Source organism: Heteronotia binoei, chromosome 10, assembly GCF_032191835.1.
Source record: "Heteronotia binoei isolate CCM8104 ecotype False Entrance Well chromosome 10, APGP_CSIRO_Hbin_v1, whole genome shotgun sequence".
NCBI classification, from domain to species: domain Eukaryota; kingdom Metazoa; phylum Chordata; class Lepidosauria; order Squamata; family Gekkonidae; genus Heteronotia; species Heteronotia binoei.
This window is the reverse complement of record NC_083232.1, coordinates 37,110,582-37,122,605: the sequence shown is the minus strand read 5'-3', so window position 1 is coordinate 37,122,605 and position 12,024 is coordinate 37,110,582. Positions and strand designations below refer to the sequence as shown.

The following is a 12,024-nucleotide window of genomic DNA, read 5'->3' as shown; positions in this document are numbered from 1 at the left end:
TTTGAAATGTTTGGGGTCAGAGTAAACCTTTCCCCCAAAAAACAAAATTGCCCCAAAGGGGAATCAAACCAACTACTGTGTCTTAACCAACCTAACTTATGGGTGATTCCTGCAAACAAGTCAGACCAAGGCAATTACTCTCATAATCTCCTATTTCAAAAGACATGCCTAGTGCAAAATTGACCAATTAGACCAAGGGGGAGAGGGGAGGAAAAGTCTGAGGAAATGTGTATGCTTTTAAAGGCCTGGAAGTGAACTAAAAGGAGAGGGAAATACCCCTCTGAAAAACCACACTTGGAAACTACAGAGATATAGCAGAAGGAAAGCAGAATGCTTTAAAAAGGATGTGGAAGGAATTTAAAAATCTGATGGGAGAGTGAGGTGAGAAGCAATTTTTTGAAGTGACAGAGATGAGAGGTGAGAGCCATGATAAACACAAATGCAGAAAAGGCTACTGTTCACCAACAAAAATTTTTCCCCCTTGGATGTCCAGACAAAAATTTCTTGCTGAAAAATGAAACAGGGAGTCAGAAATTACCCAGCCATTGTAGATGGGTTTTCTGTTCTTATTGCATATATGGAGAAAGAATTGTAAATCTTCACTGTGATGCATTCTATATGGATATTTTATCTGCCCCATTCTATATACAGTTGTGAAGGGTGTGTGCTGGACAACCAACACTAACCAATTCTCTCTTTAATTCATGCTTAAAGGCATGAAAGACATTTTTGCTTCCTGAGTGACTGATTCCTCCAAAATTAGTGTTCATTCTGTCACCAGAGAATGTGATACACTTCATAAGGAGGCTGTGGCCTGAAAGCTTGTGTAACACAGTCCACCGTTGTTTCCAATTTTTCATTTGGCTTGCTGTTCAGCTGTCTCAATTTTGATTTAATACCATGAAATATATGAAAATATTGTATCAACAGGGAATAGTTTTTTTGTGATCCATGGTTGCTGCCATCTGTGGAAACACCTGAGAAGAATATTTCATTTAGATCCCAAATTGCCATAGCAACAGAGTATAAAGCAAGTACTCTAGTGCTAATGGACTCAGCTTTTGTTGTTTCATAAGAAACCTTTTGTGCTATGTCTAATCAGAATATATAACTTGATTTAATTTTGAAGTACAATCCATAGACCTGTAGGGTAGATAATATTTTATAGCATGAAATGACAATATTCCTTCTGTTGCTAAAACTTGGTCTTCTGTTTTTGAATTTTGTTTGCAAAAGAATTCACCGACCTTTGGGGTATTAAGACAGCTCTGGACTTCTTTCTTGTGCTTGTCACTGTTGACATATGTTTCCAAATAATGACTTTCTTTGCCACAGAACTCTTGCATGTTGTACATTCTGCTTCATTTTCATTTCTGCCAGCACAAAAGCAAGGAAATTTTATTTCAAGTTAAATTTACACATTCTCTTTGACATATTCCTAGTCACAAAGAAAAAGATTTCAAGCTGCTTCACCGTTTACCTTGCTGGTCTAAATACTGGAAAGAGCTTCTTTCCAGCACATGAGGTTGCTCACCTGCAGCAGAAGGCAGCAAATGCAATGAAAAGCCTTCTGTGCAAACTCATGCTCCAAGCGAGAGAGCTGTTAGCCAGAACTCAGAGCCCATCAGAGTGACCCAACAAAAATTAAGGACATTTTCATCATTTTTTTTTTAAAAAAAGCCCAAAAGAGGATGGCATCAAAAAAGAGAACATGTCCCCTAAAAAAGGACATCTGGTCACCCTGCTCTAAAGGTCATGCTCAATGAAATGCTGGAGGAGAAGCTACTGGATCCTCAGAGTATTTTAAAAGTGCCAGCAGACACTGCACCAGAGCCTAATTCAGATTCAGGGAGAGAGCAAAATGGGGGTTTCAACTCTTTTTCTTATGGTGGTGTCGCCAGTTGAAACCAAACCACTGCCCCCGGTTCTGTTATTAAAAAATGAATAAAAAACAAGATGCGATTTCAGTCAGCAAACACTGGAGAATAATAGTTAGACCTCCTCATATGGCAATGTACAGCAATGTACCTGTCGGCCGCGTTCGACATGGTCGACCATCAGTTACTGACCCACCGCCTCACCGATGTTGGGGTTAAGGGGTCAGCCCTACAATGGCTCTCCTCCTTCCTCGAGGATCGGGGACAAAGGGTGGCAATCGGGGGCGAGCTGTCCCAGAGGCACACACTAAATTGTGGGGTGCCCCAGGGAGCAGCTCTCTCACTGATGCTATTTAATATCTATATGCACCCCCTTGCCCAGATCGGAGGTATGGGCTTGGGTGTCACCAGTATGCAGATGACACCCAGCTCTATCTGTTAATGGACGGCCGACCTGACTGCGTCCCAAAGAACTTAGACCTGGCTCTGCAGGCTGTGGCAACCTGGTTAAGGCTGAGTGGGCTGAAATTGAATCCAGCGAAGACAGAAGTCCTTTGCCTAGGTCGGGGCGCTCTGGGAGGGGAAATACCTCTCCCGGTCTTCGACGGGGCGCCGCTGAAAGCAGCGTGCTGGGTCAGGAGCCTGGGAGTTTTACTGGAGCCTTCATTATCAATGGAGGCCCAGAAAGCAGCCACTGCCAAGTCAGCCTTTTTTCACCTGAGGCGGGCAAGGCAGTTGGCTCCCTTCCTAGAGCGTCGGGATCTGGCAACAGTGATTCATGCAACGGTCACCTCGAGACTGGATTACTGTAATGCCCTCTACATGGGGCTGCCTTTGTGCTGAACCCGGAAGCTGCAGCTGGTGCAGAATGCGGCTGCTAGACTACTGTTGGGGCTCCCAAAGTGGGAGCACATACAGCCGGGGCTGCGTGAACTGCACTGGCTGCCAGTTATATACCAGATTCGTTACAAAGTGCTGGTTATTACCTTTAAAGCCCTATATGGCCGAGGACCTGCCTACCTTAGGGACCGTCTTTCCCCATATGAACCCCTAGAGAGCGCTGAGGTCAGCTGGGAAGAACTTGCTAACTATCCCCGGGCCGAGAGAGGTAAAGTTTCAGAGTACCCGTGATCAGGCTTTCTCTGTTATGGCTCCACGCCTATGGAACCAGCTTCCGGAGGATCTGCGGGCCCTGCGGGAATTTGAACAGTACCGCAGGGCCTGCAAGACCACCCTGTTTCGATTGGCCTTCACCAACTAAGGGAAACTGCTAGTGAAACCTATACAATAGCACCAGTATATTAATTTTAATGATTTTATTGATTTTAGAGTTTTAGTAGAATTTTAATTAATGTGTTAATCAGTTATGTTTAAATACCTTGTAAAACTAATGTATTGACTGTGTTGTTAGCCGCCCTGAGCCTGCTTTGGCGGGGAGGGCGGGATACAAATAAAAATTGATTGATTGATTGATTGATATCATGGTCCACGTACAGCATTTAGGAGACATGTGCTAATTGAAAGGTCAGATGACACAAAAGAGATGGAAATAAGCTTTATGGCTAACTGGGCTTATGAATTTGGGTCTCTTAGTTAGATGTTCTACATGTTACACCACACTGGCTCTCAACTTTAATCTTAGACTGCATTAATATTTTCTTGGCAAGCAGTTCTAGTTTGGCAAGCTGAAGGTCAATTAAAATAAAATAAAAATAGGACAGTAGCATACTGTTTTGGGGGGGTGGAATGGCCTGTGGAGGGCGCTGTTTTATTTAACAGTTTACATTCTGGATAGCTCAACAAATTCTGTGGTAAATGCTACAAACACCTGTTTGAGATCTATTCCTCAGTCCTTCAGTTAGTTTCCTGTCTAGGGTGGTCAACTTTTAAACTGCCCCCTATAGCTGTCCCTTTAATATCATTTTGCTAAGCAAACAATTAGCAGATGATGTTATTTAATTTCATGCCATAAAAAGTTTCAACTGCTCTCTTCCAGACATTAAATTTTGCTTAAAGGGACAGGACATCTCCCCCGTCCGCCCCCCCCCTTAATCTGACTGTCAACCTTAGTCCCATCAAAATGCTGACACATGGTGCTTCTTGTGTTGATCTATAGTCTGAATACTATTTATGGCCTCACTTCTGGGCTGGCAGAGTTGCCACATGTACTCTGCCACCACTTTACTTTGTGCATCAAATAAAATCCTTTCATACAGAATACGCCTCCATGGATCTAATTACAGGAGATGTGCGCACGGCACACTGATAGCATAGGGGAAATGCGAAGGAAGCAGGGCCCTTCCTTTGTTCCTCATAATTGCTGTGCTTAGTTAGAAGGCTCAAAGCTCATTTGCTAAGTTTGTCAAAACAACTTATTCAGTAGTTCAGTAATGGGAGCTGCATAGCAATTGCAGTTCTTGATCAGAAAGCTGCACATTACCAAGGGGGCTTCATTAAAATATCATCTCCCACGCTGCTGTGTAAATAAAATTAAGCTCTTTGCTGAGTTGGTGGCACACAGAGAACACTTTTTGCTGTTATCCAAGGGCAAAGATTTATAAAGCTTGTTAGTATTTTCAAATTGCTAAAATGATTAAAATTATGGAAAGAAGTAAATGGCATAGGAAAGGAATTCAAAGACCTTAATAATTAGCTACATGACTTTGTTCCATCAAATAGGTGTGTGGGATGGTAGAAGGAGGCTTGGAATCAAATGCTAGTGAAATCCTTCATATATTCAACTAGCCTTTCCATCCACTTATAGTATATTAACAGTGCTCTAGTCTATAACATACTCTGAAGAATGTCTCACTGCAAACAGGAAGTATCATGCAGTGAGTACAAGAACTGCCTTGCTGACTTAGGTCAAAAGTCCATAGTCTATTTCAGTTATTACAGTTTGGCACTCCTGTCCCTTGTATTTAGAGAGAATGCTACATGAGCCTTTTCATTCGTATAATTCTTTTTGTGCATTGACCAACACATATTTTCCAGCACTGGAACACAAGAACAAAACCCCAGATTTTTGAAGTACACATTTACATGTACCAGAGCTGGAAAATATACATGTTGCATAGAAGGCTGTCAATATTTGAATGAATTCCAGGTACAATTTAGCAGGCCCTCATTTGGGGCAGGAGCTCGCAGAGCAGAGCTTCGAAATGTCTAAATTTTATGAGCTCTTTCTTTCTTATCCCCCCCCCCCACCAAATATTGCATTGTTCAAACCCCCTGTGAGAATTTTACTGAACACTAAGATTCGACAAAATTTCTAATATTTTTACCCACAAAAAAAATAGGATACATTTAGCTGAGTTTGTTTGCATGGCTGCATGGTTCCCTTCTCTTGTTCTACAGTCTGGAGATTCCTTCTGCCCCTTTAAGGGGGGGAAAAAAATCAAACGTCCTGCAGACAAAAGCAAAAACAATTTTAATCCTGTTAGCATTTTTGTTTTGTACTTTAGAGTAGAATGCTATTTAAAATACAAGAGTTTGGGGTGAAAATCCTTCGTTATACAGCAGAGAAACAGAGTCTGGACAACTTTGTCAACCATTAGGAATTCAAAAGTTTGGTGGATTAATATTAATTTAAAGAGACTTGCATGACAAATATACTTTAAAATGCTTATCTAAACTTAGTTTACAATGTGGTTCCTGAAACATGCCAAGAAGAACTTGTACAAAATGTCTATCCACCTCCATTGTTACTTTAAGAGTAGCTGTCTCCATAGCAACGAGAAACTTTTCAACGCAGAAATAAACTAATCCTCTACAGCTTCCAGAGCACCATCAAGGAATGTTAAAAACTTTGGACTTCCCGGCAGCTAAATGCTTTACAGGATTCAAAAGGCCACAAAGCCAAAGAAATACAATCCTCCCTTTCCCCCCTTGACTGAAGGTAAGAGGAGAGATTCCAAATGTGGATTTCCTAGTGCTGCTTTACTGTACTAACGTCTTTCATCCTAAAACTAATGTTGTTTTTAACTGTTGCAGTCTTTCTCAACATCCACACATGTTAACTTTCTGTCTGATTATCTGCCGAGCACTGTGTTGCCAGGCATTATCAGCTATTTCTGCTTCTATTACGCAGTACAACTTTATTTTGCAAGCAAACCTTTACTAGGTCTGATGCTGTGCAATTTGGGCAGAAATGATGAGTATAGGCTGTTGCCAAGAAAGTAATATATGTGTATATCCCTGGACGGGTTAGCTGAATTAGTTTTAACTTCTGCAGTAAAAGCAAAACTTAATTTTTATAATGCAATGGTGTTGAGTTAAGATGAAGTGCATTGCCAAATGTTGGCATGTAGTATTAGAAAATACCTTTAGTATGAGTTGGTGTAGTGCTGTCTTTGCATCAACATGATTGAATCTTGGAACATTTGTAATATTTCGCTGACAGACTGGCACTTAGGGTTACCAAGTCCAGTTCAAGAAATATCTGGGGACTTTGGGGGTGGAGCCTGGAGACATTGGGGGTGGAGCCAGGAACAAGCTTGTGACAAGCATAATTGAACTCCAAAGGAAGTTCTGACCATCACATTTAATGGGACCATGCACCTTTTAAATGCCTTCCCTCCACTGGAAATAATGAAAGATAGGGCACCTTCTTTAGGGGCTCATATAATTGGAACCCCTGGTACAATTCTTTTGAAACTTGGAAGGTGTTTTGGAGAGAGGCACTGGATGCTATGCTGAAACTTTGGTGTCTCTATATAAAAAAAGAACTCCCCCAGAGCCCCAGATACCTGTGGATCAATTCTCCATTATACCCTATGGAAATCAGTCTCCGTAAGGAATAATGTAGACCCCAGCAGATATTCCCCCCACACATACACTTTCTGATTACCCTGAAGTGGGGGGGAGGGCCTCCAAACCTAGGGATCCCCTGCCCCCCGGGGTTGGCAACCCTACTGGCACTATTATATCTTTTCATCATGATCCTCTGAGCATAAGTTTTGATCCAAAGTTGCCATTACATAATGGTCATGTTTGATCTAATAAATGGAGTAATTCGGATAGCACCCGGACATATCAAGGGCACAAACAGAGCTACATACATTTTCATTTAAAAGAGAACAAGCAAAACACCTGGATTTCTGTTCCTGAAGGTACACACTCTAATTCATAAGTAGAGGGTGGCAATAACTGGCACTGGTTATACGACAGGGCCCAGGATGTGGCCTGTGAAGACACAAGACAAAACAACACTGTAGAATTTAAGTGTGTATGGACCTGGTCTGTGCCTCAATGGAAGACCTTTGGGGAACTTTATGCACTCCCCTTGAATTCTACAGAAAAATATTGCATATTGTTCGGGTTCTTTAATATTGTTATGGTATGTGTTTGCAGTAAGCATTGAGTATTGCACAGTATGTTCATTCAGAAACATATTTCCACTTGTCTGTCTCCCAACTAATTAGAAAGAAATTCTCAGAGTTGTACCCTTATCCAAAAGATTCCCCCTCCCAACTTCAGAAGGGCATCTCACCATTCTAAGGACATAAAAATTTTTATTTACAGGTTGTTCTGGGCGGAGTGGGGGGGGGAGTGCATCCAAAAGCCTAACACTCACCACAACAAGATAAGGGGGAGGGGGAGGATTTGTCTTCTCTTACTTGGACCTGCCACTTTTGTTTAATCAATCAATCAACATTTTATTTATATCCTGCCCTCCCTGCCGGAGCAGGCTCAGGCGGCTAACAACATCAAATACAGTAAATTATACAATAAATATTTAAAAACAGTAGCTAATTTTAAACAGTCTAATTTAAGATTTCTAAAATTAACATTCTGGTGGTATTTTAGCATGATGGTGAAAATCGCTTAGGCGAGAACCTCTGTCATTTTAATCGGTGAAGGCCATCCCAAAAAGGATGGTCTTGCAGGCCCTGCGAAACTGTTCAAAGTCCCGCAGGGCTCGCACTTCTTCCGGGAGCTGGTTCCATAGGTGTGGAGCTACGATGGAGAAGGCCCGCATGCGAGTGCTCTGCAGTTTTGCCTCTTTCGGCCCGGGGATGGTCGGCTGTTTCTTCCCTGCTGACCTCAGTGCTCTCTGGGGTTCATATGGGGAAAGACGGTCCCTCAGGTCGGCAGGTCCTCGGCCATATAGGGCTTTAAAGGTAATAACCAGCACTTTGTAACAAATCTGGTATGTAACTGGCAACCAGTGCAGTCCGCGCAGCCCTGGCTGTATGTGCTCCCACTTCGGGAGCCCCAATAGCAGCCTAGCCGCCGCATTCTGCACCAACTGCAGCTTCCAGGTTTGGCACAGAGGCAGCCCCATGTAGAGGGCATTACAGTAATCCAATCTCAAGGTGACCGTTGCATGAATCACTGTTGCTAGGTCCTGACGCTCTAGGAAGGGGGCCAACTGCCTTGCCCACCTTAGATGAAAGAAGGCTGACTTGGCAGTGGCTGCTATCTGGGCCTCCATTGATAGTGAAGGCTCCAGTAGAACTCCCAAGCTCCTGACCCGGTGCGCTGCTTTCAGCGGCACCCCCGTCAAAAACCGGGAGAGGTATTTCCCTCCCCAAAGCGCCCCAACCCACACAAAGGACCTCTGTCTTCATCAGATTCAGATTCAACCCACTCAGCCTTAGCCAAGTTGCCGCGGCCTGCAGTGCCAGGTCCAAATTCCCTGGGATGCAGTCAGGCTGGCCATCCATTAGCAGATAGAGCTGGGTGTTGTCTGCATATTGATGACACCCAAGCCCGTGCCTCTGGGCAATCTGGGCAAGGGGGCACATATAGATATTAAATAGCATCAGGGAGAGAACTGCTCCCTGAGGCACTCCACAATCTAGTGTGCGCCTCTGGGACAGCTCACCCCCGATTTCCACCCTTTGTCCCTGAACCTCGAGGAAGGAGGAGAGCCATTGTAAAGCTGACCCCCTAACCCCTACGTCGGCGAGGCGGCGGGTCAGTAGCTGATGGTCGACCGTGTCAAACACAGCCGACAGATCTAACAACATCAGCACCGCCACGCCACCTCGATCCAGATGCCGCTGGAGGTCATCTGCCAAGGCGACCAGTACTGTCTCCGTCCCGTGACCTGGATGAAAGCCAGACTGGCAAGGGTCTAGGATGGAAGCGTCATCCGGAAAACCCTGCAGCTGCAACGCCACTGCCCTTTCGATAATTTTACCTAAAAATGGTAAATTAGAGACCGGTTGGTAGTTTACCAATTCGGCCGGATCTGCTGTACTTTTTTTCAGGAGGGGGCAGACCATAGCCTCTTTCAAGGGTGTTGGAAAATGCCCCTCCAGGAGGGATCTATTTATGATGTCCCGTAAAGGACATTTAAGCTCCCTCAGGCAAGATTTAATTAGCCAAGAGGGGCACAGGTCCAGATCGCAAGTTTAAATATAGAAGCCTTGCTTTCCATATGACATATGGAAAGTCATATCAGGTTCAGCTACGTAGTTTTAATTGCAGAAGAACTTCAATCTTGGATAAGGAGATTTCTCAGAGAGACCAGTGGGTCCTTCATATCTCATGTGCCTCTTTTTTCTTCTTAGGAAAACTTTTCCCATGTGCCTACAATGCACACATCTCCATATAACAGACTAGCTCCGGCAAAAATTCTGTAAATTTTGAAAATTTTTCCCAAATCCTTGAGACAGAAATTCTAACCGGAATGATGCCATTTGGCACAAGCATGGGCTAAGTGTTTTGGAGGGTCAAGGTTCCTGCAGGGAGCTCCTTAGGCACTTTCTTCCCTTGTAGCAGGTGTGGCCAAACTTACTTAATGTAAGAGCCACACGGAATAAATGTCAGATCTCTGAGAGCCATAAGACATGAACATCAGATGTTTGAGAATCGCAAGAGGAAGGAAGATGGGGGAGGAAAGATGGAAGGAAAGCAACTTTTAACTTAAAATGCATTCTCCAAGTCACTGGTTGCCTTGGCTTGGATAAGTGATTTAAAGAAAGAAGTGCCTTTTCCAAGTTAGCTGATGGGGCAGTGGGGACTTCAAGAGTCACACAATATGTGTGAAAGAGCCACATGTGGCTCCTGAGCCACAGTTTGGCCACACCTGCCTTTCCCACTTCCACATTGCCTTAGAAATGAAGACTGAAAAGTCACCCCCCCCAAATGACAGTATGTGCCTTATTTGGTTCTGAACTAAATAGATAATTAGTTGCCCTCTGAGATGAACAAAGTTTGGATTTTCATACTTTTCATACCTTAGGGTTGCCAGTTCTGTGCTGGAAAATACCTGGGGATCTTGGAGGTGGATCCAGGAGAGGGCAGGGTTTGGGAGAAGAGGGGACTCAGCATGGTACTATGCCATATAATCCACCCTTCAAAGCAGCCATTTTCTCCAGGGGAGCTGATCTCTGGCAGCTGGAGATCACTTGTAAAAGCAGGATATCTCCTGGCCCCCACTGGAGGCTGGCAATCCTAGAACTTACCTTCCATATCTACATTACCAATAATCCTGACCTAAATGGTCAGGCTAGGCTGATCTTGCCAGATCTCAGAAGCTTAGCAGGCTTGGCCCCGGTTAGTACATAAACGGAGGGCTGACTTATCCATTAGGTACAGTAGGCAAAGTGCCTAGGGCCCATAATACTCGTAGGGGCTCATGAAAATGTTTTAATTTGTTTTAAAATCAGAAGAAAAAAAACTTTTAGATTCAAAGAAAATGTTTTAATTTTTTTTTCTTTCATATCAGAAAAGTATGGAATTTTAGGGCCCACAAAAACTACTTAATTTTGCCCAAAACAGAAAAAAATGTTGAAATATTAATGTTATATCAAAATAAGTTTAATATTGATATTATTATGGTGGGAGGGATCTACCGTAGGCTCAGAAAAGTCATAATGCGGTCTTGCTTGAATAGGAGACCATCAAAGAAGTCCAGAGTTACTATGCATTGGCAGGCCATGGCAAACCACCTCTGTTTATCTCTTGCCAATAGTTCAGCTGTGACTTGATGGCACTTTTCACCACTAGTAAACAATTAAACATTCTGTTCAAGGCACCCACAGAATCTATGAGCTATGAGCTGAATCTATCATGATGGAACTTTATGTGTAAACCTTACTCAGGGCAGGCATAGCCTTGATTATGTGGTGAATTTCTATACAAATATCACACAAAGAACTGTCCAGGCAAGCAGATTCCAGCCTTGACCATAAAATCCATATTGGTAGGCTAACATCACCAGCAACTAACTTCCTACAGTGCCGAACTCGATGACAGCGAAGTGGGAAGCTCACGTACTCAACAGATGTCACCTATGCATAAGGCAATCAAGCTTATCTTAGGCGTGGATCCTGTCAGACTGCCTAAGCCTTTGTCCAACGGAACCCAAGACGAAGGCTGGTGCCAGTAGAGGAATGAAGAAGAGGAAGAACATCTTCATCCAGAGCCAAGCTTCTTTGTATAGATCGGGTGTTACCTTAGGTAGCAATTTGGCCATCTATTGTCACCTTTTAGATAAGTTTTGATAACCTTTTAATCACTTCCACCCCAATAATTTCACCCATTCTTTCCCTTAATGGTCATCGTGGAGCCTCCCCCTTTGGCCCATTGTTACTTAGAAGTCCAATCAGGTAACCAGGGCCAGGTCGACTCATTGGCCAGATATGGGCATCCAACCAGGTACCCCCAATAAACTGGCCATTGGCTACCACAGAAGTCCAGCCCTTATGGTCATTGTGGAGACTCCCCTTTTTCTGAGGTCATGTACCAGCTGGCCACCTGTCATCTGCCCCTGTACCTCCCATCCCCTAAGGGCTCAAGTTAGTCCTTATAACCATGGTCCCAGCTCCCCACAGGTGTGCATCTAGCAGTACCCCATTCCTGCTGTTTAGATACATCCCCGATTCTTGGCCAGTTGAGGGTCCCCTTCCCCATCATCCTCATCTGTCACCATTGGAGCCTTCCTTGAAGACCACGATCGGTAATTATCACCCTGTTTGTCTATCCTTATGTTACCTCTATGCATTTCTCTCTATTTTTATTAGGTCTGTATGTATGCTATATGAGTCTATTAACTTGTATGTGTGTGTTCTATATTTTTCTGTAATAAAATCATAATTGTTTTACTTAATTAGCGTCCTTGGTAAATTTAGCAATAATTTCTGGAAGTGGAATCCTGTATACATAGATTCTAGATTCTTTTTAAGCCAAAGGT

General features: G+C 43.5%; 1 protein-coding gene across 1 annotated transcript in view; it reads left to right on the top strand.

The window, feature by feature from the left end:
* Positions 1-5,666: 5,666 nt before the first annotated feature.
* SLC39A12 (solute carrier family 39 member 12) overlaps positions 5,667-12,024 on the top strand; it is a 54,186-nt gene continuing 47,828 nt past the window's right edge. Inside the window, exon 1 of the mRNA XM_060247693.1 lies at positions 5,667-5,775. The gene's annotated coding sequence lies outside the window, so the exon portion shown is untranslated. The remainder of the gene's footprint in view (positions 5,776-12,024) is intronic.